Source organism: Alexandromys fortis, unplaced genomic scaffold, assembly GCF_014885135.2.
Source record: "Alexandromys fortis isolate MF-2015 unplaced genomic scaffold, M_Fortis_MF-2015_v1.1 scaffold_139, whole genome shotgun sequence".
Taxonomy (NCBI): Eukaryota; Metazoa; Chordata; class Mammalia; order Rodentia; family Cricetidae; genus Alexandromys; species Alexandromys fortis.
This window is the reverse complement of record NW_026068020.1, coordinates 154500-160989: the sequence shown is the minus strand read 5'-3', so window position 1 is coordinate 160989 and position 6490 is coordinate 154500.

The window sequence follows — 6490 nt, the reverse complement described above, 5'->3', positions numbered from 1 at the left end:
AAAAAAAAAAAAAACAAAAAAAAAGAAAACGAATGCAAAAAAGAAAACCGTGAGATATTTTTAAATGTTTACTATTCAATGAGCTTTGAATCTCTGAATTTACTATTCAATGAGCTTTGAATCTCTGAATTCCAACCCCCCTCATTTTTTAAATATATTGTTCTTATAATAATGAGTTGTATTTGAACTTTTAAAAAGAATTCTTCACTTGTTCAAGGAGGAACAAGTGAAGTCTGATTTTTAGTCAGGGATTCTTTTTCTCTCTCGCCTTATTGCCAAAATAATATAAGCGTCAACAAAATGACCTAGGAAGTATTTGCACCCGTTTTATTTTCCCTGGATGCTTGTGACTAGAGGGTTTCTTGATGTGGGTTGAGGCTCTTCCGAAGCTGTTGGAGGAACTCCACAGCCTCTCAGAGGAAGAATAAGCCTACTTGAGTGGCAGCTTTCACCTTCAGCAAGAGTTTTCTTTAGAAGAGTTGAGTGAGGAAGTTTCCCAAATGACAGCAGAAGAATGGGAACTCCAGCGGAAAGTCAGAAGAAGAGAATGTGGAATGGAAGCTTTATCGTCTATTCCTTGGTGAATGAGTTTTAAAATCACATTTGGTTGAAACAAAACGTTAATCTCCTTTTTGTAGGGCTTCATGAGTATACAGGAAATGCTCAAAATGTCATACTTAGAAAAGGGAGGTGTCTAGAAGAACCCAAATGAAAGGAATGTTTGGTTCAGTGAGCAGAGTAGTGAATAAGCCTCACAGGAGGTTGTTTTAAGTTTGTCTGCATAAGGTAACGCCTTGACTTACCACTTACAATGCTGCAAAAATGATAATTCCCCCAAAGATAAGCAAATAAGGATGAAATTCTTTTAAAAGTATGTACAAGGTATCCATTGGAAACTGGAGGAAAAGTAGAGGAATCAAATAGAAAACAGTGACTTCATGAACATAAAATCTTTCTGCACAGCAAGAGAACAATTAAGAGAAGTGATAGCCTGTAAAACGGGAGAAAATCTTTGCTTGCTACTTATCTGTCGTAGGATTGATATGTAGACTATACAAAGAACTCACTAAACTCCAACCAGCCCAGTCAATAAATAGGCCCGTGAAATGAGCCAATAGACCTGTGAAATGGGCAGATAATTCTCAAATGATGAAACACCGGTAGCCAATAAACATGAAAAATTTAAGGGCATCATTAGTGATCAAAGAAATAAAATTAAAAGTACATTAATATCCCACTTCACCCAAGTCAAAATGACAGTCATAAAGAAATGAATAACCACAAATTCTGGTGAGGATGTGAACCAAAAGGAATATTTATATATACACTGCTAGTGATAACGTATATACTAAACTAGCCTGTATGGACATCAGTATGGAGATTCTTCAAAAAAAAAAAAAAACCCTGGAAATAGAGCTACCATATGACCATACTATACCACACCTAGGCGCTTACCCCAAACAATTCAAGTCAACATGCCATGAAAATACACTTGCACCTCAATGTTTATTACAACACTGTTCACAATCGCTAAGTTGTGGGGCCAACCCATGTCCAGCATCAGAGGAATAAAGAAAATGTGCTAGATATAAAAATAAAATTTTGTTCAGCCCTAAAGAATCTTGAAATTTGGAGGAGGAAAGAGTGCAACTGGAGAGTATCAGGTTAAGCAAATTAAGTCAGAAAGGCCAAATTCTCATCTTTTCTCTTGTTTGGGGGGTCCTAGAGTTTATAGATAAACTCACATATGTACTGATGGTGTAAAAGTGGAAGGGAAACTGGGCACCAAAACGAGCGACGTGAGATGTCAAGGGTGAGAAGAGGGTCGTGAGGTGTGGGGGAATGTTCAAAGCACATTACAGGCATGCGTGGAAGTAGCTTGTGAAACCTATATAATATTTTGAGTCATTAAAATGAAAAAGACATGCAGGCCTTCATAAATCAATTATATGATAACCTTAGTAGTTCTGTGTTGAAGAAATTGAATTTGTAATTTTTTAAAAATCACTTAACCAAAAATGAAGTTCTTAAACATGCATGCTTTCCTGAAGAATTTTGCTTGATATGTAAATGTATAGATCTGTATAATCGCCTTCAAAAACCAGAAGAGAGAATGCTTAGCACCACATGTTATGATGTCATAACTGTCAAAGACAGTACAAAAATTTAAGAACTCCATAGATCAATAACTCTTATGAACATATACAGGAAAATCCTCAGGAAAACATTAGCAAATTGAATCCAACGACATATAAAATGAGAACACCAGATGCAAATGCGATCTAGTCAAAGGATATAAAGCCAGCTGAAGTTTGAAAACTTACTAATATAAACAAAACAGGAAATATATGTGATCAGAGTGCCTGATGCAGGAAAAGCACTGGACACACTAAATCCTCATTTATAATAAAAGAACACATCTGCTCCAATAAAGGCTTTAGGACAACTGCCTCATCTTCAGGAAGCCCTGCCCACAAAACCATAATACTAACATCAAGTAGAGAAAGAATGAGATTTGCCTTCTGAATAAAAAGCAATCCCCAAACTTAAAAAGCAATGAAACCCCTAAGTCATGTCATAAGTACAAAAGATATAAACAGAATGCATGTGGGAAAGAAAGAAAAATATCTGTAGATAATAATCATTTTAGTCAGAAAACCCAAAGGAGATACTAGAAAAGCTCCTTGAATGATGAGTAAGTTCGGCCAGGTTGTGCAATACAAAAAGTCACACAGAATTACCTTATTCTGTATACTAACAGCATGTAAGTCCGAGCTGAGTAGCAGATAGAATTCAATTTATGCTTGGTCTGAGTAAACTGTAATACTTGAGTTTAAGTGTAACACATCTGTAGGCTACAACATATAAAATAACGTAAGAAGTCAAAAAAGCCCTCAAAAAATAGAGAAGCTTTCATGTCACAGATCAGAAGAAATACACCAGGTTGATTTTTCCCAAGCCGATCTATAGATTTGATGGAGTTCCCACTAAAACCATCACAAGGATGTTTTAATAGGTAGAGGCAAACTTTATAAAATTACATAAATGTAAAGACTCTGGATTGCCCACGATGGATTTAAAAAGAAGAATAAAGTCAGAGGAACTACTCTCCCATTGTTGAGCTTTACTAATGCTGCTATCAATCAAGAGCGTGCAGTGGTTCTGGAGGCTATGATGTGCAAAAAACAAGAGCCAGTGAAGCAGAGAGAGCTGCCACAACGGAGCCCGCGCAGATCTCAGCTGTTTGTACAGTGGTGCAAACATAGTTCCGTGGCCTAGTGGGAGAGCGATTGGCTAGCCATGGGGAAAGCAAAGGAACTGTCAATAACCTTAACACCTGGGGAAAAAGTCCTAAAATCACGTATCTGGATGGATCCTGTATTTGAATATAATATGTAAAATCACAAAGCTTTTAGGAAAAAATAGAAGAAACATTTTAGGCCTAGGACTAGGGAAGTAATTTTTAAAAAATTATTTTTAAAAATTGAGCTATATATTTTTTCTGCTTCCCTCTCTTTCTCACCCCTCCCCACTTCAACCCTCTCCCATGATCCCCATGCTCCCAATTTACTCAGGAGTTCTCGTCTTTTTCTACTTCCCATGTAGATTACAACCATGTGTGTCTCTCTTAGGGTCCTCTTTGTTGTCTAGGTTCTCTGGGATTGTGAATTGTAGGCTGGCTTTTCTTGGGAATTTTTTAACTTGATATCAAAAGCATAATCCAGAATAGGAAACAGGTTAACTAAACTTTACCAAATCCAGAAATGCCTACTGCATGAAACCTTAAGAGGATGAGAAGACAAACTACAGGTAGAGAAAATATTTACAAGCCACATATTTGACAACAGACTTGTGTCTAGGATATATAAGTAGCTTCCTTAAACTCACATTAGAAATAATCCAAGATCGGGCATGGTGGCACACTCCGAAGGTCAAGAGGTGTGGTTCCATTTATAGTATATTATGTGTTGAAATCAAAGGACAGGGAGAACAACTTGGGGCATCCAGAGGCTCCAGTGTAGGGATGTGGCTGTGTGTCAGCAGCGCCAGATGTCTTCTGATGATGGGAATGCTCTGCCCGCGCAACTACATGTGTAGATGACTAAACAGTCATCACAAACGTGAATGCTCTGTGACAGATGAATCTGCATAAGTGATGGGATTTGAACAAGTGCCGTAGGTGTTCATAGTTGATGTCCTGTCACCAAATCATGCCTTAGTCACACAAGAAGACACTGGTGGGAAGACCAGGCAAGGGACACATGGGTCTACCTAGTATATGTCTTTGCATCTTTCTGTAAACCTACCATTATCTCTAAAAGAAAGCTCGAAATTACATTGTACGCAATATAATAAAGTAACAGAATTTTACAATTTACACTTAAGAGATGGGTTTTTGTGTCATAATTTTTTGAAACCCAAGCACTGGAAAGAAGAACTGCTAACCAAAGCTACAAAGTAGGGTCAAGAAATTGAAATTGTGACAGAAGACAGGTGCTCGTTATTTTCTTATTAAAATCTCAAAATCGCGATGATAACAGTATCTCCTAATTAATCTGTAGATTCAGCACAATTTCATGAATGCTGACCTGCGAGTGTTTCTTCTGTTGACACTGACAAGCAGAGTCTAAGATGTGTAACTCCTTTTAGGAAGACCCAAAATAGGCCAGGACGACATAGACTAGAAGCACATGAATGGAGGACACGCTTGCGGATCTCACAGCACGGGAAAGACCACATGGAAAAGCCCTGTAGGACTGGTGCAGGAACAGACAGACAGGCAGGTTGACCTGGACCAGGTCCTTCTTTAATGACCGCTCTTGAGGGAGAAGTGCCAGGAGATGGGGGTGTGGGGTAAAAAATAGATAAAATAAAAGCTGGGGTCTTGCATAAGCTGATGACTTATGCCCAAGCAAGTTTATTAAGAAATCCAGCAGCTTATATACTATTTTCAGGGGGATATATGGCTAAATCAAACTGTGCTGGCAAGATAACACATAATCCTTTTGACACAGCTACTTTAGAACTGATAAGCACAGCCCAGGGAGAAAATTCGGGTCCCCAGAAACCACAACCTTGACTCCAAGGCATGGGCATGAGCCCCAGACTATCCTTGTGATATCTACACCTGTACACAGAGATAATATGTCTTTTGACCTTTCATCAGAGCCTCTGAGAAAGTCTTGAGTGGGTCTGGCTCCCCAAACCAGGTAGATAAAAGAACTGGGCTGGAGTTCAAAGCACAAGGATCCACATGTTCTCTGTGATTTGTTTTATTAAAGGTAACACTACCTAGGGAGGATGTGACCTTTCAAACAATGGTTGAGTATTAATTTCAGGTCCTTATGAAAATGGTTTCAGTTTTAGATGGATTACAAATTTAAACATTAAAAAACAAAGATAGAATGTCACAGGAGAACATTTTCATGAACGTAGGGAAAGTAAACATTTCTTAAATGTAAAATCTCTATAAGGGGAATTGTACATGTTCTATATGAAAATGAAGAACTTTCCCTCGTTGTAAGACCCATGAGGTCAGAGCATATAATGAACTGGAAGGTTTTTTCTTCCAAGGGCTCAGATCTGACAAGGAGTTCGGATCCAGACGATGTAAGAAGCCCTGTAAAGAAAGAGACCAGTGTGAAAATGGGCAGAAGATGTGGGCGGCTCACCAGAGAGGTCATAGCCAATGAACAGTGAGACAGTGTTAGTACCTGCAGAACACCGTTTGCATTTGGAAAACACAGATAGAAGTCACAGTGAGAAGCCTTTGGAGCCCAGAAGAAAGGCTGAATGGAAACAGATGAACAGTACTGTGTGTTGGCCAGGAGTTAGAACCTCTAGGATTCTCCTACATTGGTAATGGGTACATAAAGTCTGGAAACTAGTTTCTTCTAAACCTGACCATACACATATCTTGTGTTTCAGCAGATGTAGAAACATACAGCCTTTGTGTACCTATGTCTAGCTTAGATATAGCTCTGCATAGCTCACTAAACTGCGTAGATATCAATAAAATACTACCTGGATTGTATATAGCAGCATTACACATCCTAGACAGTACCCGTGATACTGTCAACCAAGAGCAAAATATAGGAATACATGCTGATACATACGTGAATACCGCTGATCAACAATGCATGGATCATTGCTACATGAAAAGACACCCAAACACAAACTGCTGAGCCAAAGCAGAACATGAAAGTGTATGTACTTCATGATTACAGTAATGAAACTCGAAACATCCAGATTACTCTCTTAAAATCACAGCCAGCATAGTGGTTATCTTGAGGCAGAGAGGGTGCCTAGAGTTGGACTCTAATGCTTGATCTACCTGTGAGATAGTTTCCTGAGTGCACACGCAGAAAATATGTCTGGATAAAGGCTCATTACTGTAGGTAATTTTACAGGTTTGTTAAATTTCATTAAAAATATTAAATAGAATATGATATGAAATTTTATTTGAATTATGCTTAAGAATACTTAATGT